Genomic DNA, 27,850 nt, shown 5'->3' with positions numbered 1-27,850 from the left:
GTGATTAAGCACTGGAATAAATTGCTTAAGGAGGTTGTTGAATCTTTGTCATTGGAGATTTGTAGACAAACACCTGACAGGAATGGTCTAGATAATACCTAGTCCTGCCTTGAATGAAGGAGACTGGACTAGACCACCTCTTGAGGTCCCTTCCAGTCCTATGACCCTATAGATACATTGATGTACTGTGTTTGAGAAGGGTGAGAACTCTACCTGCTTAAAACTATATAATGTAACTAAACTCTTGGTATTTGAAACTAAGAGCAGAGAGCAACCAACCTTCTCTCCATTTCTGCCCAGAACCCACCTCAGTATGTACTGAACATAAAGTGGCAGATTCATTATTTACATTTCTATAACATAAAAAAAACACCACCAAAACTAACTAACCCAAACTCCCTGCTAATCAAAAATGCCTTCAAACTTTCCAGAGAATTCATGTTTCCCTGAAACAAAACTATAAAAAGTTTCAGCCCCAAAGTATTTTTAAGAGAAGGTTATAAGTAGGTACTGTAACACCATACCTTTTATACATCATACAGCCTCCCAATCTCAGTCTCCCAGGTTTCTTCTGTCTCTTCACTCAAGTTCTTCTTCAATTGTGACTTCTACTGCGAAGCCCCACATCCCCTCCTCATTTTTTTGTCTTCTAGATTATAAACTTTGTTAGGCAGGGCCTGTCTTTATAGCATTATTTTAGCACCACACTGTTCGAGTGAAATAAATAATAAAACTGGAAGGTAGAGGCTTACAATCGAATGATTAATGGAACCTTAACTACAGTATCACCAGTGCACTAATACATTTCCTACTCACCCCATATCTCTGCCCACCCTGTGCATATGAAATGGTGAAAAGGAAAAATTAGGACCCAAAAGATGGACCCAAATCCTCTTTCCCTGAAAATCATCACCATCTAGCTCAGGCAACATTTCAAATATTTTTGGATGTGCCAATAGCTTATTAATGACCAGGGAGGATCAAGAGGATTCCTTTAAAACTCCAGTATATAGATATTGTTTACAACAGTATATTCCTCTGGCTGAAAGATCTCTTCTTTTCCCTAAACTAAATCCAAAGAGAAAACTAATCTCCTGATTTAGAGCTGACAGGTGGTACATGAATAATTAAAGATGACCTAACATAGAATGCTCTCATATCTGGCATATAATCAGACACTTAAGCAAAGCAATTATCAGTAGGCGATCTTTTGTGTCAACAGAGATAGGAATGAAACATTTCTCTGGTCATGAAGATTTTGTAATGATGCTGCATATGCATTTGCAAATACTTTGGCACCATTATAGATTAAATCTCAGTCATCTCTGAGAAAGATCTTCATCACTTCCAGACAACTACAGTACCCGGCCTTACTACGATGAAGGCTTACATTTGCAGCACAAGCACAGCAATCAGTGCTTGAGAAATGGTCCAAGACATCAAAAATCTTTTCAGTGCTCTGTCACACCATTTCCAAAGAACCGAGGTACCTTCTATATACACATTGCCCTGTCCGTGATAATATCTATGGCCTTACCGCCTCCTACATTACCCTGGCACTTCCTATCCCCCGCCCTTCTTCCACACAGTTCTCATTGTCCTCTTCTGTAACTCTTGACTTTATGCGTCCTTCTGTGCTACACCTTATGCTTCAACAGACTGCCAACTACCATGTGCCAAGAACCCTCGCTTTCTTCCTTCAAAAAAACCTCCTGAAAACCCATCTGTTCCATTAAGCAATCCAGCTGTAGTCACCACTAGAGACAAACTGAGTTTGTTTCACACTGCCTCAACACTCTATTTTCCCTGCTTGTGACGCTCTATGTTGTGGACTTCTCAGGCCAGGGATTTTGTTCACTATATGGCATGCTTTATCTACTGTTAAGTGCCATGTTAATGTCCTGTCCTGTATAATCGTGCTACTAGGCTCATATAGCACATTTTCCTTTTGGCTCTCGAAATGGTCCTTTAAGGTTGGTGGGCATTATTATCCCCATTTTATGGATGGGGAAATGCATGCAGAGAGTAGTTAAGAACCTTGTGTGAGGTCATACAGAAAGGCTGTGGTAGAACTGAAAGTAAAGGCCAGATCTCCTGTTTTATCAGTAGACAACACTGCCTCCCTGAAGTAGTAACATCTCCCTTACAATCTGAAAAAGAGAAAATTTAATTTAAACCTTTAATAATTTCCCTCCCCCCCAAAAAAAACAATATTTTTTGTGGAATCCAGAAAGGGTGTCCCGAGAAAGAATAAGCCATTTAAACAGATGGACATTCTAAAAAGGGTCTTCTTGTGGGGGAGTAAAATTAATTTAGAAGAGAAAAGCCTAAGAATGAGGTGGTTTTCCTGATTTTGGGGAAGCTGGGGTTGTGAGAAGCATTATAAACCACAATTAAAATACAGCCCTCCCACCCACTTTGCCCCAAGAAAGAGCTGCTCTTAGGATATAAAATTACTTTAATATTGCAGTGAGAAAAGTGTTTTAAAAAGAGTGGCTTATGATAATGGATTTTCAAAGCAAAAGTAAAGCTGCTTTTCCTGAGAAGAGGGCTTTATAGATGGGGAACTTCACAATGCCAGTGGTGTGCATTTTACTGCATTTCAAAAGATTTCTCATTATTTAAATTCCTACGTACTTATGTCATACATGAATAAATGACCTTATTGTTCAGAACATGTCTTTATACGAACATCTTTTCTGTTAGGAGTACTGTTATTTTGCATTTTTTTCCTTACCAAGTCAGAACAAAAGTTTCTTTTATGGCAGTTTTGGGAACTTCATGCAAATGTCAGTTTTTACACATCAATCGTCAGTTTAACAACATATAATGAAATATGTAAGAGTAACACTAATATTATGGGTTGACTTTTTAAAAAACAAATCAAAGCTTAGACACATTTCTGTTAAGGCAAATTTCATGATACTGCATTACCAAAAGTGTTAGTAATAAGATTATAATATTGAACTGTGAGAGGGCTGAGATCAATTAACTACAGACACTTTGTTCCACAAGGCATATTTATTTATAAATCCTTTATACAAGATACAATAGCAGCAGACTTTTTAAGAGCGGGAGGAAGGGTATGGAGCCATTTACAGAACAAAATAATTTAGCGTGAGATCCAAAGATGATTCAACATGCTCAATTTCTCTCAGGAAACGAACATTTTCTTAAGTCAGAGGAATACTTGTTAGTCTCTCTCTTCTTAAGGCACACCCGTTCACTTTACCCACCCTCCGCAACAGTGGTATTTAGGGTCCAATCTCGCAGCCCTTACTCACCTTGAGGACTTATGTGGGACTGCTCATGTGAGTAAGGGCTTCAGGATCAGCTCCAGAAAGAGGAAAACACTACCGCATATGTAGCTATGGAGGCAGGAACAAAGGATTTTAGAGAAAATGAAGGATGAGGATTGCTTTGCATAACAGAATGAAGAGACTACGTTGGGTATAAGCCACATTTTAAAATGTGGAAGGATTACTTCATGAGATTGAAATTGCATGTTAGAAAAATGTTTTATTTGGAAGCGTACTTCTTATGGAGCTCTGCAAAAATACAAATATGTACAGTATCCAAAAATGGCAGCTTTCTGGAGCTAAAATACCATATGTGAGGTATGTTAAAGTACAACATTTTTATAGACATACAGAACAACACAGAGGTCACATGTCAGAGGTGCTGGAACAATTTGCATAGTGGGGGTGCTGAGAGCCATTGAACCAAATTATATATAATGGAAACCACCTCAAGCCCAGGGGTGCTGCAGCACCCCCCGCTCTCTAGTCCCAGCACCTCTGCCGCATGTACAACTGTATACATCTATCCATGCAGATACAGAGATACAAAGCAATACACAGCATAAAATAAAAAATGTTATTCCAACGAGACAAACATTCAGATTAGATGTAGTTATGCTTTGCCCCCTCCCTCTCACCTCTACAATATGCTAAGCGTTGACTAGCTTCACCCACTAATTTAACTGGTGTCACGTCCCATGTAGGGCACCTTCTTTATAATGATGCTCCATTGCTTTTTCTTTGACATGTTCTGTGGTTTTTATGTTGTGCTTTTATGGATGAATTTCTAGGGCAGAATTCTGCTTTTCAGTCAAAGCCATACAACCTCCACAGAAGCCAATGGGAGTTACATGAATGCAAATGAGGAATTTGGTCCTTATTATTAGAGCTGGTCAAATAATGCTTGACACATTTATTATACAAATTGTTTGTTGTTTGATTTGTTTTAAGTAATGCACTCACCTCTGCTTAATTGTGCCATGTTATAAATGACTCAGTGGGTGTTTTCATGCCATTTAAAAAGGTATATTATTAAACTTAAATGCTTATTCCTTTCTTTGTTATTCCCTTTCAAACCCGGTTCTTACAGATTGGCAAAACTGAACTGCACTAATAACTTGGCTAATATTTACACAGCGTAAAACCATAATTACAGGTGAAGAATGACTAATATATTTCAGTAACAAATAGAAAACTGTTAGCTGAGTTGTGCTGTGTGGACACTGTTCTGCTATTTGGGAGGCTAGCTTCACATCAGAGGTAACGTGCGCATCAGAATGCTGGAGAGGAGTCACGGAGTGTACTCCCACGTTACTGTTTACAGCAGATACATTCAAGGAGAGTTTTAATGAGCAGGCAGGTGGAAAAGAAGTAATTAAGCAATACAAAGTTGTCAATATTTTACTAGAAGACCCAGGTAGACTTCTGCGCCACAGAAATGATGCATGTAATCTTTGGGGGAAGTGCTGGCCTTATCTTAAAGCAGTTCTGTCAACTTATTCAAGAAATGGCATTAAGAGACAATTTTGGAGAAAGTTGGGAAGTATGTTTTCTCAGCCTAAGGTAAGGCAATGAAACATGAGCAGCTAGTAGATGTTTGTGTGGACAGCAAAAAGATTAGAGCAGGAAAGTAGCCTGCACAGTATACATTTGGGTGGATGAAACCTTAGCATTTTTGCTGGACTGCCATCATGAAATAATCCATTCTGGTACTTGCACTATTCATCACCACAATATCTGAATGCCTAAAAACTAGAATGGAGAAATAAAAGCTTAGGCATTCCAATTCCTAGCATCTGAAACCCTAGACTCCAGAGCTACCAGAGAAATAATGACATTTTAAAAGACCCCCACTCCCATTTTGGGTCAGACTTTCGGAAGTGTGGGGAACTCACAATTCCCACCCAAGTTAATGGGAGCGGTGGATGCTCGGCACCTCTGAAAGTCAGAAGTGTTATGCACGTATGCATGGTGTATAAGTAAACACCCAGAAAGTGTTACTGCCTCACCAATAAACTGTAATTAAAATTAAAAATATTAACCAAAAAAGCAGCTAAAGCGTGTTACATGATAAACCTCAGAAAAACACTTATTTCCAACCCTGCAGCCAGTTGTTCTGTAATATCTTCTGCTTTGTGCTGACAACCTTTTTTCCCTGCACTCATTCAGACACAATGCCTTCAGGTCTGTCTAAGTAATGTAATTTACTGGAGTGGAATTCCCTTGATACCTTCTGCAGCACTCAGTGACAGTATCATTTATACTCTACACTGTCATGCTATGACACTGTACATTGGCTTTCATCCCTCATTCACTGCAGAGTGTGCAATTTCACCTTCCATTGTGTCCTTTTGTAGAGTGCATGTACAAATTTACTCCATTCATCCCTAATTACAAACCTCTGCTGAAATACTCTCATTAGATTTATATTTCTCACTCCAAATGTCAATCTTATTTGAAAATTCCAATTTTCCTGAAGATTCATCTATTAGCAATAACCTCTAAAGCATTCCTTAACTGAATGCTTTAAACGTGAAACCAACAGAGCAGAGATACATCATTATAGTAAATCTCCATTGCTAATGTTTTCTATTATTCAAGTAATATAATAATGAGCACATGACTGACCAATTCTATACTTCCAGCACATAAAAGGTGTGAACTAATAATCAACTGTTAAGTCGGAGTCTGATCATACTGTATCACTCAGTAGCATTTCTAAGCCTTTACCATTCCGTACGAACGTGTGGGAGGGGCATCACAGCCTCAGTATGATCTGCCACCACCTCCTTTTGCACCTTTTCACAGCAGCTCCAGTCCATGACAAAGTGCAACAGGCAGGGGTGGTTATATTAAGTAAATCTTTGTGTGCTAGAAGATCATTCTTGGGCATTTCAGCTTGGCTTGCCATGCCAGGAACTGAAGCACAAATGTAATGATTTTATGAAAAATTCTGCTGGTAAAAGTTCCTGATTGCAGGTGTGTTTGCCATGGGAAGGAAAGGGAGATTTAATAGCAAATCTTGCTGATTTCCAGATGTAGATTACCTGCAGTACATCCTAACACAGGGGTCGGCAACCTTTCAGACGTGGTGTGCCGAGTCTTCATTTATTCACTCTAATTTAAGGTTTCATGTGCCAGTAATACATTTTAATGTTTTTAGAAGGTCTCTTTCTCTAAGTCTATAATATATAACTAAACTATTGTTGTATGTAAAGTAAATAAGGTTTTTAAAATGTTTAAGAAGCTTCATTGAAAATTAAATTAAAATGCAAAGCCCCCCGGACCAGTGGCCAGGACCCAGGCAGTGTGAGTGCCGCTGAAAATCAGCTCGCGTGCCGCCTTCAGCACACGTGCCATTGGTTGTCTACCCCTGTCCTAACAGGTTACTGACCTTCAACAGAAGAACTCTACTACATTCTCTGACAGTAATTTCAATTCAACTCCTTCACCTGCGACTGTTCAGTTTGGACAGTCTATACAACAAAATGTGGGCAGATAAAACAGGGAAGTGGTAAAACTAGAAAGGATCCTTCCTACTTCCTAGGAGAAAATACAGTATTATTACATTTAAAAAAAAATGAAGACAACTACAGTGTTTCCTGACTCTTGTACAATGCATCCTACCTGCCATTACTAAAAATGTCATCTGAGCAATATCCACAGAAAAGTAAATATCGTATCATGCTCATCAGAAAGCACTGAATCAAGTGAGAGAGTTCTCAGCATATGATACAGACTTTCCTGGCATTTTCTTCAAAGCAATTAGATATGACCTCATCCATACCAGGCTTAGCAGCAGAAAGAAAATATTTCTACATCTGTATCAAATAGGGAGAATCCATAACAAAAATGACAACAAATGTTTCCCTGCTTGTCAGCTTCTGGTCACCTACAGGATTAAGACATGTAGATAATTATAACAGATGTAATGTAATTCCCTGCAGAAAATACCACCACTACAGAAGCTAATTACTCCTGAAGTTTTGGCCATTCCCACCTGAAGTATTTAAAACCTTGATTACTGCATCAACTCTCTTGCCTTTTGTATTGTATATCAGCCGGTACTACAATGGATACGTACAGATGCTAGAAGAGAAATATGCATTTAAATAAAAAGGCAGAGATGAGGAGGTAAGTGTAGAGTAATAATGACACACCACACAGTTCTGCTCCTAAGAGAAGGGTGAGGGTTTACACTGAGCTAATTTAATGGGATTTAATATTGCATAATAACTCCCCCCCCCACACACACCCGACCACAGAGAGCATCAATAATCCATGGAACAACTGTGTGTGGCTTTAAGTGCTTGCACTATACCACATCCTCTATACTTCTTGGAGTTACATAGCTTCTTAAGTGAGAAAAGGCTATGAAGGAGAAGCTGGCTTCATAAAGAGGCAAACATTCAGGAGCATCTTTACTCACCCATTTCAAGAATCATATCAAACTGAAAAGCTAAAAATGCACAGACACACTCATTCTTTGGAAATGCCACAGCTACTTAATGAGTGAAACGGGGACAGCACCAGAGAAGAGACCATAAAGTTATGAATTTCCCTGTAAATGCCGACAACATTTCTCTTTTGCGTTTTTCTTGGCCACAAGCTGACATGCTATTAATTAATGTGACCACAGTAGATTTAGCAGCTCAATAAAGGTAAATTTTAACTAATTTAGCAGACCCTTTACCAGCTGTTGTTACCTGGAAAAGCTACCAAGTCAGCAGTTACCCATGCTATCACCTTATAGTGGAAACAAAAGAGTTTTACATGCAATGGTCAACATTAAGCATTCCTTTACTTGCTGTTCAGAAGGCTGGCAAAGAGCATTTATATCAAAAAGATTAAGTTATAGATCAACAGTTCAAGTTATACAATTGTGGTTTTGGATGGCTGATTTTAAAACTCCGTGAGCACTCACAGCTGCTTTTTTCAGATACAAGGACAATTCTGCTTCCAAAATCCTTTCATCACCATCCCTTATCAGTCATACTTTGCTTTTTAGAATGAGAAAATGCTGATAGAGTATTACATGAAGACTAACAGTGTAAGTAACTTGTCTCTCTCTCTCTCTCTCTTATTTCAACAAAGACACATTTACAAGTACTCAAATGTAGAACTTACCAGACAGAGGCAAAGCTGCATGCAAGCCAGTCATCAGAGCTAACGGAATGATTCTGCTTGCTCTACAGATTCTGAATCGTATGAGTCTTATTTTTAGTTGTACACAAAGGGCAATAAATGGAAAATCTTATTGTAACCACTGCTTTTTCTTGGCCACCCACACTTCCAACACCTACAGCGCAAGTATACAGATGCAAAAAACCCAGTACTGATGGCTCATCTTAACAAGGGATGCAAAGTAGCTAAAAATCTATTGCATATTTTTCCAGTTTATATTTATGGTTTCATTGTGCTATTTTAACTGCGAGGACACAGATTATAATGCAGATAAACTGCAATAGGACATAAATGGGGCTTTCATGCATTCAGCGCATCTTCCATTCTTTGATCTTATTCACTGTCTGGCAAATATGTCTCAAATTTAGGATGGCTAGCCACTGACCAATTTTAAAGTCAGTAATAAGGATGCAATTGGATAACAAAGGCACACTTCCTTTACTAGCTTTTTCAAACCAGTGATTTATAAAGGGGTTACTGATGGGCTGATCAGTGGGAAATTATCCTGATTATTTTACTCTAGAAAGTGGTAATTTAAAAAAAAAATCCCTTTATACTCATAATAGTAGTATTAGAAGAACGAGAGCGCCTGCTGTCAAGGATGATTTCATCATGCTTAAAAAATTCCACTTTACTTAAACTTGCTTTGCAAATTACTTTGTAATTTCATACACGGCACAAATCATAACCTAGCAGTACACTGGTTCCATTCACCATTCTTCTCCATACCTGACATTTTTCTGTTTATTCTGCACACATTTTGAATTGATACAAGTATGAGCATAATTATCATGTGAAAACCTGCACAGGACTAACCCAAACTGACTGATTCGATCTGTTTAAAAATAAAATAAAATAAAATAAAATAAAATAGACCACTCAGAGCAGACTACAGAAGAGGATCAGTAAAGGAGGTCTGGGGATGTGAGAATGAAAGCTGACAGTCTGTTTTAATTAACTACCTCACTTCTTGAAAATGCAAAGTATTATGGCTACTAAAGCATCAATTACAATATTCTTGCCCAAACTCTCTGCAAATCATAACAGGAAACACGTGCAAGTAGGCTAGCAACCATTATTTCAACAAAATAATATTAAGACACAAAGCATCAACTCCAGAAAATGTGACTACCTAAGATTTCTCATTAACAACATACTGCACAAAACTGCTTGTCATCTTCTAGTAATTAACATGGAACCTAATGCACAGACAGCTGCTCTGAACACACCGCAGTTTACACAATACTGTTGAAATCAGATACATGCTTTTCTGGTGTTTTTATGTCGTAGGAACTTCTGATGTGTGTTGTAAAAGCACAGGTATCTAAGTATTATGAAAAGTGGGTCATACGCCACTGAGTCTCAACCACACCACCCCCAAGTCGGGCACTAGATGACTGTACACTGTGCTGCAAAAAGGGAGGGATGGATTTCAGCAGCAGTGAAAACAAAACTTTTATGTGGTGAGATGTATTTTAGTTTTTACTGGTTTAGGTTAGAGAAAGTTGATTTCACTGTCACCGTCTTTCAGTATTTTCTTAAAATAAATGACAAGCACTGGCAGGTATGATACTCTGTGGGACACTGGAGAGCTGGCAAAGGTACTGTCCCACCTATGGGGAAATGCTACTTATCAGAGTCCCTGTGGTAAAAGCTTTACCAGGGCTGAAGTGAGAGCTCTGACTCAGGCAGGCTGACACACAGACTGCCACCTGCAACACTAAGAAGAAAAACTTCGTCACAACATCGTCACGTGAATAGAAAGTAAATAAATCAATGATACTTCGCACGTATGCAGCACTTCACACCTTGGAAGCGAGACACAAACATTAATTAATGGCAGACAGGGAAGAGGTGTCAAAATAATTCAGTTTTGTATTGTATCATATCATATGGAACACAGCTCTTCTCAAGCCTAGCAATTACCTCTAGAAAGAGTGTAAATGGTATTTGCCTTAATTTAATGGATTCATAGTACTACTTTTAACAGAGTCATCAAATGAAAAGGGAGATGGCTGTTACTTCCAACTATCCTGCCATATTTTCCCAGCTGTTTCAACCAGCATTGTACCAAGGGTTTTTGGTTCACTCCCTCTCCGCATCCTATTTTAGAAGATGTTCTCACACATGGATGCATGTGTACTTTATACTTTAATGTATAATTGTTGCCTGGTGGGTATACACTTAATATTTTCCAGATTATATTATGGAATAAGACATATTTGCAGAAAATTTATTTAATTTTTCAAAATAACAAAAACAAATGTATAGCCGATATTTCCAGCTTTATCAGACTGGCCTGGTGGCATGCTGGTTCCTGTATCACTGCTGTGTAACAGACAAGCTGTAGGGAAAAGCAACGGAAAAAGCCCTTCTACTTTAAGAAGGGCTCTCAACACTGACATCTGCTTCTAACCTTAATCCTCTACCAAATCATCCCCATCCCCGAAAAGGAAGTTAATAAAATCTAATAAATAAATAAATAAAACCTTACCCCCCAGCAGAGTTTTGACCCCAAAAAGGCAGATATACCAGAGACTCCATGGAACCCACCAGGGACTTTCCTAATGATTTTATGTGGAAGGTGTTCAGATACTACAGTGATAGGCAACAGTATAAAACGGAGAGAGAGAGAGAGAGAGAGAGAGTGTACAGTACTCTCCTTCAGACAAGGCTGCCCATTCATGTGAAAGTAAGTGTGCATGAATATGTGGCCATCTTCTCCACATATGAAGGCCCAAATTTTCAGAAGTGCATGAACACTTGAGTGTGTGCCTGATTTGTGCATGGACCTCACCTGAGATGTGTGCCCCAATTGGGGTTACATGTATGCACAGCTATGTAAGTGCACGAACTCCTAGCTCTCATTCACACACTGAGTGTTACTTACATGAAAGTCAGATGTGCACTTTTGAAGAAGTGAGCCTGATGCATAGGCTGTGGAGCTGGAAGGATGGGGGGGGGGAGGAACCACCCAGTTCATGGCCTGACCACTTTTAAGCATGTAGGTGGAAAACAGCGTTGCCACCTGGCTGGTTTTTGACCGGCTTGGACGGTTTTTCTACTCTCTTGCTGGTAAAGAGATGCAATTTGCCCAGGTTTTTTTGCTTCATGCATGAGCAGTGATCTTGTAGCTAGTGTCCGCACACATTATGGCTAGGAGCGCACCATGGCTGACACCCGGGTTCCCCTCACCTGCCAGCTGCCAAAACTGGAGCAGCTCCTCTCAGCACTGGGAAACAGTCAAACCCGTCACCCAAAGGTGAGACTTACCACCAGGGAGAGGTAAAGTAAGGAGGGGGTGAGGAGGCAAGGGCTTCTGGAAGGGAATGGTGCCTGAGAGGGGAAGAGGATGATCAGGTGGGGGACAAGGGCTTCAAATCTATGTCTGCCCCTCATCTCTCTACTCCACACACTTTAAATGGTGCTCTGAAGCCCCTGGCCTAATGTGAATATAATAGTTCTACAGTCATGTAAAATACAAGCACTGAAGGAGAGGATTTTTTCCCCATGAAATATGGTATATGTGGCACATCTGAAATTAGAATCTGGTCCCTGATGCTCAGTGGCACAAAGACCACATCTCTTCTTACCTACTATCATGACAGTTGAGATCAGCTGGACTGCTCTTGGTAACAGTACAGAGGGGATATGAATGTCTACCACCCAGGTGTTCCAATGGTTGAGTTGTCACCTTTGGAAATTTGATTTCCCTGTTGGTCCAACGAAGCATGTGTTTTTTGACCTGTAGACAGACAATAAAGCCTATCTGTTTTCTCATTATTTGGGTGATGGTAGGCGTGTGACAGACATTTAGTCATCAAATGGCGCACTTCACATTTTTAAATTAATTTACATCTGCCCACAGATTGCTGATGGGCAGGTTTTAGAAACCTAAAAATTAGATTAAAAAATACTTTATTTAAGAGATCTCTTATTACCTACATATTATAGAAATGAGTTTCTATTTGATTTTGTTTAGCTCAACGCTTTTAAGAGTCTTACTGAACTGTCAAGACAAGAATTTGCATAAGTAGTATAAATTCAGGCAGTCCATTATTCCTCAGAATGCCATTGATTGGTATGTTATTTTTGCTTCTTTTAAAAAGAAATAATGAAAAATCAAAACAAAAAAATGTAAACTTAGCATTTAAAATGCAGTTCAGAATGCAGCATAGTTCCATGGTGATGTCAACAGGACAGCTGTGTAGCCACATCCTAACATTGCAATTCCAGCAGCATCTGATCAAAGCCCTTTTATGTTACATATTTGTTTTGTGTCATCAGATAGCGCAATGAAACAAAGTATGAGCTGTTTAGGGATGAAAACAGCCCTTCCCAACCTCCCTACTCCATCATTGTATGTAGGTTTGTGACAATGGTGTAACATTAATCAATCAACTAAAGCTTTGACTCTGCATCAGAATCTACTAGTGTGGATCCAGATGCAGGTTTGAGCCTAAGCCAGTAACCAGCTGCTGTATGGCTAATTGCCTAGGGACAGGGCCTGTGTCTTCTTCCAAGTTTTGCATGGTCATGAGCACATTGTTGGCAAGAAAAAAAAATATAAAAGGATTTTACAACACTTTTCAAATCCATGTCCTATTTTTCAAGTTAAGTTAGTGCTCCAACACTGCTACACTGTCTGAATGGAGAATACTGATTAACCACGGAACAGGCAGCAGCGTTATAAGCATTCCTGTGTACCTCAACTATGACCAGGGGATGAAAAAGTTTTTCAGTTATGTCCATTCAGCTCCTGACTGCTCTTTTAAATCGGTCACTTCAGGTGTCATTTTTAAGTTAGTTTCTCTGTCATGGATTTGCAGTATTGCTAACCATAAGCATTCAACAATCATGAGGAAGGCCCCAAAAGTCACGAGAAATTTAGAAATAACAAAATCTGCGTTCTTTCCATTTGCCTGCTGGCTTTTAAGCCTCCAGTGTGCAAGTTTCCAAGCTTTTATTTCTGCAGCCACAAGGGCTAGAAATGTACTTAAAAAAAAAAAAAAAATGAAAGCTGAGATGCTCACAGTCACATGACTCCAGGTATGGGGGCTTTATGAAAAACACCAAATATTGCAAGACTCATGAAAGAATTGCGAAAGTCTGTAAGTAGTTTGCATCCACTAGAAAATGAACAAAAGTCACCACCTCATGTCACACAGGCCACTCAGCATTTCTCTGATGATGACAATGACTTTCACTCACTACCAGCCTGGGCTAGAATTCTGTGATTTACTTAGAGCTCTATTTACCAACTCTTTCAGCCCAATTCTGTGATAGTTTTTGTACAATCATTTATTTTAACCAACAGCTCTCCTTCTAGATCTTGGGATACACTGACAAACACGTATTATGTGTCTACATGCCAACTCACCTCCCACACTTCTTTTTACAATAATAGTTGCATATGTGAAAATGTTCTTTTGACAATGGATAGTTTTTTAAGAGTGCTGCCACAGGAAAGTATTCAGCTGTATTTACGCTTTTCACCAACATAAGCAGGTTAAGTTTCAGTTTTTCCTGGTTCCAATGACTCCTATGATAGCCTGTTTTTATTAAAACTATACTATACTCTTGGCCCCTTAGGAGAAATAAATGTGCCTGCTTTTACTTTGATTTTTTCCAGATATCCCCCTCTCCCACATGATTATGATAAAATTCATACCCGTGTCTTTAGCTTACTTTATACCTAGTATGTTGAAACATTCAATGCCATAACATGAATACTGCCAAGAACAGAATAAGATTTAAAGTCTCCTGATGGGGACACGAGTAGCGAGGATGGCAGATGTCCTTATACAGACTACAGCAAGTCCCAGACCGTAGGCCAGTATGAGTTTTCATTCCATGGATTCCCTTAAGGTTTTTCTGGTAGAGTTATTTGACCAGCTGCTAGTTGTCACATGTTTGTACAGAGAGGATGTGGATCATAAGCAATGCAGGATCCAGGAGCTGCATTGTTGTTCCCAAAAATGAGGTTGAGCAAAAGTGGGGAGCATCTTAACAGGTATGAAAGACCCCAAAATGTCTTCAGTTGATTACTAAAGTGGACAATGTATTTTATTAGCCATTATAGTTCTTCCTTTCCCCTTTTTGTTCATTAATACAAGATTCTAATGCATAATTGATGTGGGTCATTGGTAAAAAATACAAAGATCAGATGCACAAATTTGTCTCTGTGGGCAGGTCCGTGCCTTTCCTCAAATTGCACTAAAGTACTAGCAATTGCACTAAAGTACTAGCAAAAAACAAAACAACCCCCCCCCCAACGTTTGGTTTTATCAACAAAGAAATTAACAGGATAAAATTCAACTCCAGCCTTCTCCCAAGCACGGCTGCTCCTAGGGTTCCACCCTTGGGACCACTACGCCCACACTTTATACGCTGCCTCCTGGGTCAGGGCAGCAGCACTCCACAGCCCACTTCCTCCACCTGGGGAGCCTTCCTTGTAGAGTTTCAGCCCCTATCTCCAGGGCAGAACACTGATCCCTTCTTGACCAGGTCCAGTGGGGGTTTGTCCGCCTCATTACACCATCTACAGCAATCAACAGTAAATAACACAATTATATTCTCTGTGTGCATGCTCATTGCTAATGTACAACTTCTACCGTTGTTACATCATGAGCATGAAGCAAGGGAAGGAGTATGGTCCAGCAATTAGAGGAGGGACTGGGATTCAGGGCTCCTGGGTTCTATTCCTGCCCAATTCTGCGACTGACTTGTTGTATGATCTTCTGTGTTAGGTACTATAGAAAAACCTAATCTATGGCAAGCCACTTAGTCGTATGTGCCTAGTAGTCTGTGCCCCAGTGAGATCCTCACATGGAAGGGGCTGAGTAAGTGAGGAGAAGGGATAGCTGTAATAGAGCTAAGAAGAGGCTTAAGCTATAAAAGGTACTGTGTTAGCACCCTCCAATAAAACAAGGAGAACAGAAGGCAAGAAAGAGGGAGAGCACAGCATGGGAGGGAGAACTGTGGTTCCACTATGCAGAAGCTAGGGAACACCCACAATATTACCATGCAAAGACTCCATCTGAACCAGCCTCTGAGGTGCAGTTCAAGTATGCTTTGGGAGAACATGTATATGCAGGATTGAAACACTGAGATAAGAACAATTAAAACACACACACAAATGAAGTTATCCTGAAGTGGCAAAAACCTAGGCACACTTTTTAGACAAATATGTAAGCTATTTTAAAGCACTTTTTGCAAAGGTCAACGATGGAAGCAGAAAACTTAGAAATCCTTCAAAATGATAAAAATTACAGTCACAGTTCAGTTTACAAAGCCAGTCATAGAACTTCATCCCCAACTATTCACAACCTAATGTTTTATGACATTTAAAAGATGGTACTTATTTGCTTTTTTGTCTGAAACATTTTCATTCTTTTTACACTTTTTTATGGAAGAGGAGTTTGAATCAAGACTTACATGTAATTTTTCTAGGTTCTGTGCTGGCTAATCTTCTCACGATGCTGGGAACTGGATGAATGGAGAAATTAAGAGGCTACAGCAATCCATTAAGATGTGGACCACCAAAGCTTTATGAGGCAAATTTCTGGCAGCTCAGTTGATATAAACCTAAAACAAAATGAAGACAATCATTAAAATTCAGACATCAAATTTACATTAGATGTTACTTTTGGCAAATAATTAATTTGTTTTCTGTAATCTTGGTGATGGGAGTAAGGCCATTTGCAAAATCAACAAACTTTCCCTCTGTCCTTATAAGCACAAGGAGAGTTACAAAGTATACAGTGACTGATATTGACATCTTCTGTGATTCTGCTGAGAGATCAGTTTTATATCTAATGAGAGATCTGTGCATATCACACATGCAGGAGCATTTTAAAAATAATCTTTATAATATGCAGATCATGGAGGATTTAAATAACTGTTAATATTGAAGTTTGCCAAAATTTAGCTTGGATTTCATCAGGGATTTTTAAACTGCTGTCTGAAGTTTGTTCCTTTGTTTAAGCATTATTCTAGAAGGCTTCAAGGAGGGAAAGTTAAATTATTAATTTATTCCTTTTCATCTGAGACACTAAATGTTAAGGTTGATCAAGGAGTATGGCCAAAAATAATAATTATTATCTGTACTATGCAACAAAAAGTGATTTTATAGGAGAGGCTTTGACAAATCTACTTGGCAGGTGGAAATAGAAAACTTTCACTGATGAGCATGGGGCTTACTCATTTCTACAGATTTTGATCTTTATGAATGTGAATGGAATGTAAACCAATGCAGCATTGCTTTCTGAGAACACAGATGGACACACAGAGTAAAATGAACAAGAACTACAGCACATATCTTGGCCTTAGAGACCAAGCCAAACAATTAGGATGGGAGGAAGAAGGAATCCTTCCCATAAGCACCTCTGTGCCCACTACACCAACTTTATAGCTAGGGTAGCCACTATATCATTGGCTCCTCCACTAGGTGGGGGTAAGAATGGCAAATAGGTACATGTAAAGGTTGATCAATTGCCAGACGTAAGCAGATGCACAGCTGTGTGCAGGGAACGCTCATGGAGCTGGATCCTGTGGTGAGTAGAGTGAACATAGCTTGCACTGCCTCCCCAAACCCCACCCCACACTGTGCTCCACAGTGGAGTAAGCAGGATTTACCCATACAGGACATGTGAATGGACTCTGAAGGGGGAGCTTTCTCTGAAGTAGAACGGGCTGAAAAAACAGGGGGAGGGACAATTCACTTAAAAAAAAATCTAACTTTGAAATTTCAAATTTAGAAAGCTCATCATAATTAGAAATTTGAAAAAGCGACTAGCTTTTCTCCAAATCCTCATCTTATGTTCTACAACTGGAGACTTCAACTGTCTCCATCCCATCTGCCCATAAATACAACTGCATGAATAAAGTTGTGGAGGGCATACAAGTGAAAATCCACAAGACTTGCTACTGGTTTGAAGGGGACCTCAACAGGATAATAAGAGGTTTGGGGGCATGTTCTTATCATTCACCATTCGTAGCACGGGTACGCACCCCAAACTAGAGCTATTAAAAACAACAAACAATCAAATAAAAAGACAAGAAAACAATTTTACATGAAGGTTTTTTTTAATCTATGAGTCAGAAATTTGGAAAAAAAATTGACCAGCTCTCTAAACTGGTCTCAAAAATCAATGAAAATTTGTCAGAGTTGGACAAAAATTGAGTAATTATTTTTAGAAACTCAAAATTTGAAAAATACTGAACACCACAAACGCAAACCTTGTACACACTTCAAGTGCTCATGGGAAGTAGGTTAAATCTTCTGGATAGTGACTTACTGGATGATTTGTCAGCGGATGCTCAGACCTGCTATTTTTGAACACTCGGTGGGGGAAAGAATGGCAAATAGGTACATGTAAAGGTTGATATATATTTCTATATTCTAGAAAAGGGTAAAAATAAAATTTATTTCTAATTTATAAACATTTCCTCTAATTTCATTGTAGTGAGGACAACTTGACAGAGTAGGGAAGCAGGGGAAGAGGGGGAAATCTCTGTCATCACAAATGGACTCAAACTATGGAAATATAATACAAATATTAACTATCAAATCACAAATCAATCATTTGTAAAACAAAAAAGAAACTTATCTCAGGGCAAGAAGCAATAAAGCTAGAAAACTTAATGGAGGTCTCTGCTTTTTCAAGGGCAAATGACACTTTCACACTAAAATTACACTTGCTATGGGAATGTTGGGAGAGCAGGAAGGGGAGATGGAGGGAGAGAAGGGGAAAAGGAAAAAAAAGAGTAGATTTTCAGTGCTGCCCTGTTCTTGGAAGGTGTGATTGATGCTCACTGCTGTAAAAAGCATGAGACCACATCCCAAACATTTCATTCCCTTCTGCAAACGTCTCACTCTGTTTCTCTCTGATGATAGCCTTACATTACATGGGGTGAGCCAGAAAGCATCAGGTTTTACACATGATCTACAACATGAAAGCAGGAATCTCTCTGCCCAGGGGTCAGACCAGGGTAGAACGAAACCTAAGTGCCTACATTACGCTTTGTTCAATATATATTCTGTTGCGTTTCCATTTTATATAGGAGTTTTCTTTGTGTAAGTAGGGAATGATTAGTTTTCCCTAAAACACAAAACTCAAACATAAAAGATGAAAAAGCAGAGCATACATGAAATGAATAGCCAGGACCAAAAATGATCTAGTGAACAAAAGTTTCCACTCATTTTTTGTTATTTCCTGAGTTAAATCAGGGTGTGCAGTGCTGTACCACACACAGAGGAAGATTCAGTCCAGGCCTCCAGGGGTCTTACCAAGTGGCCTCAATTCTGCAATCAGATCGGCATGGGCAGTCCCTGATTCCTGTAGGGATCCAATTTCAGAATTGGCAACACTGCCCAATCTTGTTAGTATTTGTAGCTTTTCCTAAAGACCCAGGTCCTAGAGTCATGAGTGTGCAAGAGAATCTCAGCTTTCATTAAAAACAAAGTTTCTGGTTCTCATAGGTGCAGAAGAAAGCTTGAATGTACGACCTGGGTGTATTTTACAGGCTCAGAAAGCAAATGAAAAAAAAAAACTAAAATTTATTACTGAGAAAAAAATTTTTTTTAAGACAATCTCATGAGTTTTGGAGCCTGACTCAAACTGTTTTGAACACAGGAGTCTGACAGTAAAATAACACACCATACACCTCAGCTGGCAGGATAAAGCATCAGATTAAAATGGTGTTTTAAAAAGATTTATTTCTGGGGTAGACTTTCAATATATTGTATTATACAAGGGGTGGGCAAACGTTTTAGCCCAAGGGCCACATCTGGGTATGGAAATTGTATGGTGGGCTATGAATGCTCATGAAATTGGGGGTTGGGGTGTGGTCTCTCGGGTGGGGCTAGGAATCAGGGGTTTGGGGTGCAGGAGGGTGCTCCGGGCTGGGTTCGAGGGGTTTGGAGGGCAGGAAGAGGATCAGGGCTGGGGCGGGGGTCAAGGGTGCAGGCTCCGGGCGGCGCTTACCTCAAGTAGCTCTTGGAAGCAGCGGCATGTCCCCGCTCCGGCTCCTACGCAGAAGTGTGGCCAGGTGGCTCTGTGTGCTGTCCTGTCCGCAGGTGCCGCCTCTCCAGCTCCCATTGGCCGCGGTTCAAGGGAGCTACAGGGGGCGGCGCTTGGGGCGGGGGCAGCGTGCGTAACCCCCTGGCTGCCCCTACGCATAGGAACCGGAGGGGAGACATGCCGCTGCTTCCAGGAGACTCGCTGAACCATGGTACCCACGGAGCGGGGCAAGCTCCTGACCCCGCTCCCCAGCTGGAGCGGGGCAAGCCCCTGACCTTGCTCCCCAGCGGGAGCTCGAGGGCTGGATTAAAAGGTCTGATAGGCTGGATGCTACCATAGTTTGCCCACTCCTGTATTATACTCTGGTAGTATAGTTTGCTAGACACTTTTCCAAACATAGGCGCCAGTGTGATCCTTGTCCCAATCTGCTCAGACTGAAGACAGACTGACTGCTCAAGACATTCTGCCACCCTAGGCAAAACTTCAGTGTGCTCTCCCCTCAGGTGGGGTTCTCAACTGAGGGGGGTGATACATCGAACATTCAAGGGGGGGGAGGCTGTTGAGCCTTCTGATGGTTTGGTAGTTATGGTAAAGGTGGGGTGGGCCAAGTGCCAGGAGATTGCAGCGCTACTCATTCAAGACAGACAGGTAACAAGGCCATATCTGTGTGATCATGGTGTTGTGATGTGCCACATGCGATCATAGCACTGTTCAGGTTTGGCGTAGCTGCTCAGGGTAAGCAGCTGCCTAGTTTGCCCATAATTAGAGTGACTTCTAGACATACCAGTGAGTATGTACAGAGGGAAGTACAGCAATAAATATACAGTTGTGTTTACATATAAATATAATATCTAAGCAAGACAAGTAAATCCATGTCGACGGTATCAACAAGTTTCTTATAGGCATGGTTAGGTGAAAGGCTTGGCAGAGGGAGGAGACCAAAGACTGGGCCAGGAGGGGCAGCAATGATCACAGAGGTGTGAAGAAAAGCAAAGGTTTCTAAAGGTCTGTGTTTCAATTGATATTATTTCATACTTATAGCGCTAGCATCTAGTTGTCTCCGTTGAGATTGGGGCCCCAATCTGTTAAGTGCTGTACAGACATAAGAAAACATTGTTAACATATTCTATGTGCCTTTTGAGGAAAAGTGCAGAATATTTCTTTTTGGTTGAAATGGCTTTATTGTAACTTTTCTTTAAAAAGTTTTTAACTGCTGAAAGGATTATTTGGGGCTCAGAAGACATTTGTAACAGTGGTGGTTTTTAATCACAGATTCCAAGATCAGAAGGGACCGTTGTGATCATCTAGTTTGACATCCTATATAACGCAGGCCATAAGACTTCCCCAAAATAATTCCTAGAGCATATGTTTTAGAAAAATTTCCAATCTTGATTTAACAGTATCCAGGGATGGAAGAAAATCTGGCACTACCCTTGGTAAAGTGTGCCAAAAATTAACTATTCTCATTTCTAGCAAGTTCATATCCCACCCTGAAACCTGTAGGGAAATCTGAGATAGCTTTCCATTTCAGAGCAGATAAATAATCTTACTTTTTTTTGGCTAAAAATTTTTCATGTACATATAACAATCTACTAGATTCTAATTATATTTAGATTCAAAGGGACAAATTCAACCAGAACTTACATTTTGTGGATACTAGTACCTGGAAGAGGGCACCCCAGGCTGAAAGTATGAATGGTGGGAGCTTTCAAGATCAGAGAATGCCTGCAACTTCCTCTCCAGCAGGTAGGACATGCAAGGGGCTTGGGCAGACAGCATTTGCAGGTCAGCCAGGAGATGCACTGATTCAGTGCATCCCCTCAACAGCCTCAACTGGCAGGGAGCACTGACCACAGATTAAAGCTCCCCACACTCAGGCCTGTTCCACACTGCACAAGGTTACCCTATCTGGACAACTGTTACGAACGATCGAGTTAGTAAAGATGATGCCAGTCATGATTAGCTGTCGGTGCAGACCAGAGCAAATTGTGTTTTAGAACAAGTCCAGCTAACCATCTAACCATGATTAAACTGCTCAGAACAGTTGTCAGCTGACCTGATGCTGAAACACAATTGGTCCTGGTCTACATTGACTGCTAAACTGTGTTTAGCATCAGGTCAGCTAAGTGGATTCTTCAGACAGAACTGTGTTCAACAGCACACAGCAGTCCCAAGTGGAAAATTCTAAGGCAGGGAAGCAGGTTTTCCATCATCTGTCCTCTTCTGGAGTAAATTCCTCCCGGGATACACCAGCCAGACAGGGCAAGCGAGGTGGGATTTACCTTTGGTGAACATGGCTCAAAACTTGTAAGACTTTATATATAACTTGGAATATTTTAATGTAGGAATATATTTGAAATAAAACAAACACTTCCATTGTAACACTACATCCCCTCAGCAGCATGATCTACGAGAGGAGTAATTACTAGATTGAAAAGGGAATTAGTATATCCTATAAGTAACCCCTCCAAATGATAAACAGAAAATCATGTTACATTTGACAAACGATTCAGTTGTGTGATATATTTCTCCAGAAGGGCTAGAGAGTTCAGTTAATGAAAATGCTAACATGCCAAAGTAAGATGGATTGGAGACTAGACTGAAATCACTAAAATTACCACAGAATCTTGTTACCAAAACTGGAGTCCCAGGTCTGATGTGGGATTTGACAGTGTTTTCAATTTCTTCAATTAGGACTCTACACTTTTCATGCCATTGCTAAATGACAGCCCACTGGGCTTTATGCTTTGGGATTCATTCCATGACACATGCAGACCACATGGATTTACTTGAAGTCCTATTGCAGGTTGAACATTTTCAATGTTTGTCATAATCTAACTGATCATTTACAACTATTTCTTTTAAAGTCCTCTACAAAAAATAAACAGTCCCAAAAAGGAATGGACCACTCAAGAAGCCAATATAACTTTCCCCAATAAACTTTAACCCATGAAAGAGGCATGGTAAATGCCATAGAAGATGAAAAACCTAAAAGGTAAGTATAATATTAACCATGTCCATGTTTTGTTTTTAAAAAGGGTTTTCTAGGACATTTCTAGGAGTCCGGTGGCACCTTAAAGACTAACGGATTTATTTGAGCATAAGCTTTCGTGGGTAAAAACCCTCACTTCTTCTGGGTAAAAACCCTCACTTCTTCAGCATCTGAAGGAAAGAGGTTTTTTACCCACGAAAGCTTATGCCCAAATAAATCTGTTAGACTTTAAGGTGCCATCGGACTCGTTGTTTTTGTGGCTACAGACTAACACGGCTACCCCCTGATGCTTAGGACATTTCTGTCAATCTTCTATAAAGCCCTAATTCGACTAAAAAAATAACTGTTTAAACACAAGCAGGAAACATGGCTGTGGCCCAGCAGTTTATAACTAAAGCAAAGCTGAATTTCAGATAATTTCAAATTTGGCTGAAATCTGATAGTTTCCAAGTCAGATAAACATTTGCGAATCCAAAAAAGTTACACAATTAGCTGAACACAACTTTCATTAACTTATCAGTGGAATGCCTACAGATGTACTTAAAATTAGGGCAGGTAAAATTAAGGGAAAAACAGATTGAAACAAAAAATTGTAAAATTTTGCAATATTTTATCTGAAGTGAAATTCTGCCCCCCTGCTCACATCCGACTATAGCATTCTTAAGATTATGTTTTAGTTTAGGAATACACCTAAGGAAATAGATGTGCAGCAAATTATAGTACAGAGATACTCTAGGTCCCGAACAATTACGGTGATAAATGCAGTTTAATTAGATAGATACTACAGGAGACCAAAAGATAATATTTTTATATTGCTTGACTCATCTGTTAATCATGCCAGTTCAGGTCATCATTTCTGTTATCATCCAAATGCTGCTCCTTTCTTTAATGCAAAGCCAGTAATGGCAATTGGTTGCAATGGATGTAACTAAAGAGTAGATTTTGCCCAATGGGCTGGATTCTGATTTCATTTGGTTCAGTGCTAATCAAGAGTAATTCTACCTGAAGTCAACGGAGTTATCCATGTGTAAAAATAGATGCAAATTCAGAATCACGCCAAAAGTCTTCAATCATTTTCCAGAATGCTCTCTGGAGACTATGGGTCACTAGGTACGGTAGTGCCGTTCCATGTATGAAAGGACTGCTTTTTCATTTCTCTGTCTTTACTCTCAAATTAAGCTGGGGAAGTTTAAAAAAATTAAGAAGTCAGTTTGTGGGTTATTTTTCATTCTGTTGCAATGAAAAGTAGAATCATGAGAGGAAAGGGGCTCAAAAATAATTCTCTGTTGTGTGAACTTGTGTGAACTTAAAAAGAAAAGCCAATAAGGCCATGCACACTAATGCTGAGAAAAAGGAAATGGTACTTCATTTCAGCCAAAGTCATAAATCTTACAGGCCAGATTCTAACGGCAAAACGGCAAGCAGGGGAATTTTTATAAACAGATAATTAGTTTTGAGCTGAGATCGGGTTTACTGTACTGTGTATTTTGTGTCTGTAGCACTGCCTGTATGTTGTTTCCTGAATGTTCAAAGAATTGTGTGAGGTTTTAGCATTGGTTGCCACCGACTTGACTGGGAAATGCGCGGCTGAAACTCCCACAAACTGCTATAAAAATGCCATGTGCAGATGGATATTTTTGCTCCACATAAAGCCAATAATAAACTTCTTCCAAGAAGAACTGAGAAAGATTTTCAAAACAGAAAATGCCCAAGCAGCACTGTGTTCATAAATCGTTTCTGCCATAGAGAGGAATGGATAAAACAGAAAATGGGTTTACAGGCCTAATCCAGAAGAAAATAGCCACGCCTCACTGGATGTGCAAACCACCAAAGGATGAAGATGCTGGATGCATAGCAGGCTGGCTTATCCAGGGGAAAGGTCGGCCTGCTGAACAAGCCCAAACAGGAACATGAGAAACAGTTCGGCAGCTACAAGTTGCAGTGCTGCCTAGAGGGAAGAGAAATCATGTTGACAGTTTTCCACATGGTCTCAAGCAGGGAGTCTGCCAGGTCCTGTGCTTGGATACCCTCTGATTTTGTTTTAAAATGACAAATACCTCAGTTATTGGTGGATGTGAGAGGGACTCTATTAACCCGAATAGCTAGAAAGGGGTGATAGTTTGAGAAATCTGTTCCCAGTCATTGCATGCGGTATTATATGGCAGCACCTGTTGATTAGCAGGGGTTCTCATAACAAAATTTTTGGTGGCCTCAGAGTGTGACCACCAACTCTTGTTGGTGGCCTGTTACAATTTTAACTAAAATTCCTAATTAAGTTTAGGAAAGACAAATAAATATGCACATATACATGTCCAAATCATTTCAATTTATTTATGTTTGGATTTTTTGCCGACTCTAATAAAAACAATGTACACTTGTGTTCTGTTTAGGCCAGTAAAGAGTAGAGAGACAAGTAAGGTGCTTTGCACGTTCTTGTCTTTTTTATTGTTGTTTATTTTGCTTTTTTTGGTTGTTTTTTAAAAAAGACTTGCTAGCTAGTAAGTCTGCTGCTGTGAAAAGTGATATTAACAAACATACAAATATCACTTTTAACACAGCAGATTTACTCAGTCCTGGAAAGCCCAGGAACAAATTAAGCCCTGGATGGGAAGGTGGGTAGGGAGGCAGTGGGGGCCAGAGGCGATGGGGAGAATGGATGGGGGGTCAGGAGAGGCAGTGGATGCCAGGGGGGAATGGATGGGGGTGAGCCCAGGCCTGGAGCTGGCTGTCCTCCACCCCAGGGAAGGTGGGGAACTCACTAGCAGCCTGCTCCTCCAGCATGTGTGCCTCCAGAGGGGGGCAGGACCCAACCCCTGCTGGCAGCCTCAGGGGAGGGGCCACTGCTTTGTCCCCCACCCCATCACTTCCAGGAGGCCGTGGTGGCAAGAAAAGCTGCTGGTGGCTGCATGTGAGAAACACTGAGTATCCCTCATAGCGCTATCTCTCTGCAAGCCTCCAGGACACTGGCATTTTGATATTGAGGCATGGCAGATCTGGAAATCTTCAGACCAAAAAGGCCTCTCCCCCTCCCAGCTGAAGTTAAGAACAGAACTGTCAAGGCAGCAACTTGCTCCCTTTAAAACTATTCCCTGGCTGACAGAAGTTTAGTCAATCAAGGAGAATCCACCCCTCTCATCTGGATATTTGAGAATGAACTCAGGTCAAGGTCATTCCCAGTTCCCTGAGCGTCTGGGTAAGTCACAGGCTCTCCAAGTGGGAAAGAAGCAGTCATAAGCAGTAGCAAAATTTCACTTCAGGCAGTGCACAGTCATGGCTAATGAGGAACCAACTCCTTAAAATATGGTCAGCTTTGTTGCTATGCAGCTCAGGAGTCCAGAGGAGCTGCTGTAGGCTAGCAGCAATGGAGGCTGCTTTCTGCTAGCTATGGCCCCAATGCACTATACTGATTGTACTTACTACTTTCTCCCTACTTTGCACTCCTTCTACTTCAACCCCATGCAAGGCCAACTATCATGGTGGCTCAGTCAAATCATACTCCCCTCTTGGCCTGAGGGATCACTGGAGAAATACACAACATGCTGACTCCACAATGTTTGTCAGCTCCGGCCAGCAGGGGGTTTAGGGCCAGTGCCCTACTAGCAATCGCTAGACTCCAGCGCCAATCTCAATTTACAGTGTTAAACTGCAATTATGATTCCTTAAACATTCAGCCTCATGATATCTTTAACTCTTTAAACACATCACTGGCTCCCACTGAATTGATTAACTGGATAAATTACCATGGTCAAAAGACATGAAGATGGGTCCAAATTTAACGTGAGTGGTATAGAGTGAGAAATCTCATTTAAAGTACTGGACCAAATGAAAAGCGACAATACAAACAAAGGTTTTGTTTTACTATCTTAATGGACAGACAAAAATTCTTCCAAATTGTCATTTGGCTTAAATAGCAACGTGCAGTAGATTAAGCAGTGGTAATGGGTTCTACAACTGCCAGACAAATCTCTGAGTGTGCCAACATATGTATTTCCAATCCTGAGCTCAGGGAGAATCTACAAAGATACCAACCATACCACTAAATGTAAAATCCACACCCAAATCCAGGTTCAAGGAAGGTATTTGGATCTATTTTGTGTAACAAAATAACAAATCTTTCTACCAAACACTTCGGTTCAGTTCAGAAGGTTCTCTTACAATATTTTTTTATTTAACAATATTCTACTTCTATAGCAGGCGTGGCGCAATGGTGGGTCGTGGCCTTTTACAGTTAAAGTCTGGCTCCTGGAGCCCCCACATACATGTACCCCTTCATTCTCCACCTACAAAACTAGTCGGGGGGAGCTTGGGGCTTCTGCCCTGCGGTGGGGTGGTAGGACTAGGGGCCTCTACCCTGTGGTGGTTGGGTGGTGTAGCCGGGGGGGGGGGGGGGGGGGGGGGCCATAAGGACTTTAGCACCACTGGCAGGCGCAACGCCCAAGGGCAGGTTGTGCATGTCTTGTGGCTCTCAAACTTCTCAAGATTATTGTATACGGCTTCGAAGGTCAGTAAATTAGGCCACTTCTGTTCTATAGCATCTGCTTTTATTAACAGTGTAATACTTACTATTCTAATTCTTTAGATGTTTTATCATAAATTAATCACTTTATTTCACCCACTCACCCACCACCAAAATAAATATCCTCTGGAGCTCTAAACATTCCAACAGGAATTACTTTAACAAAAGTTATGAATATACATTGCTTTTATTTGATTTTATTGAAACTGTATTTAATAAAAAGCTCTGCATCTCGAATACTTCCTTTGTAGAATATTTACTATTGGTGCACCAGCCTTTCAAAGGGAACTGCATGTTCTTTAAATAAATAAATCAATAGCCTACTTTGCTCTTATATAGTGATTTCCATACATGTATCTCAAAGTGCTTTACCAAGTCCATACAAGCCCCATTTTACACACAGGTTAAACCAATAGAGACTTGCCCACGGTTATGAAGTGAAAACTTGGCTTGACTAATACAAGACCCTCAGGTACCATGGTGACGAGAACAGTACAAATACATAAGAGTGAGAGAAGCAGTAAGAGAACGCAAGTCTTATCTCCCAGCACTTCTAGAGCATGCACAGCTGCTCCTTTCAAAAGTTAGCCTCTAAAGAGCTTTCTGTACCTTTTGTATCCTTTGCTTAAATGATAATTTGAAACTTCTTACAGCCATATTGCTCAGTTTATTTCCACCCCACCATGCCTCTAGGAGCCGCAGTAAAAAAAGGTTAATACTTGTCCTTTTTTTCCATTGGCAGATGAGCACCCTGTTACAAAATGATGAGACTGACGCTCCACACTTAAAATGTGACCTACTGGTGTCAGAGAGCATCCTAAATATGTCAGTGTAA

The 27,850-nt window shown here is 40.4% G+C and overlaps 1 protein-coding gene across 2 annotated transcripts in view; it reads right to left on the bottom strand.

Annotated features, from left to right (window-relative positions):
* Window positions 1–27,850, bottom strand: part of BACH2 (BTB domain and CNC homolog 2) — a 253,173-nt gene that overhangs the window by 93,808 nt on the left and 131,515 nt on the right. For both annotated transcript variants that reach the window (XM_034766029.1, XM_034766028.1), the window contains one exon: window positions 15,921–16,070. The gene's annotated coding sequence lies outside the window, so the exon portion shown is untranslated. The remainder of the gene's footprint in view (window positions 1–15,920; window positions 16,071–27,850) is intronic.

This window comes from Trachemys scripta, chromosome 3, assembly GCF_013100865.1.
Source record: "Trachemys scripta elegans isolate TJP31775 chromosome 3, CAS_Tse_1.0, whole genome shotgun sequence".
In the NCBI taxonomy this organism is placed as follows: Eukaryota; Metazoa; Chordata; order Testudines; family Emydidae; genus Trachemys; species Trachemys scripta.
Note: the sequence above shows the minus strand (reverse complement) of the source record. Positions and strands in the feature narration are given on the sequence as shown.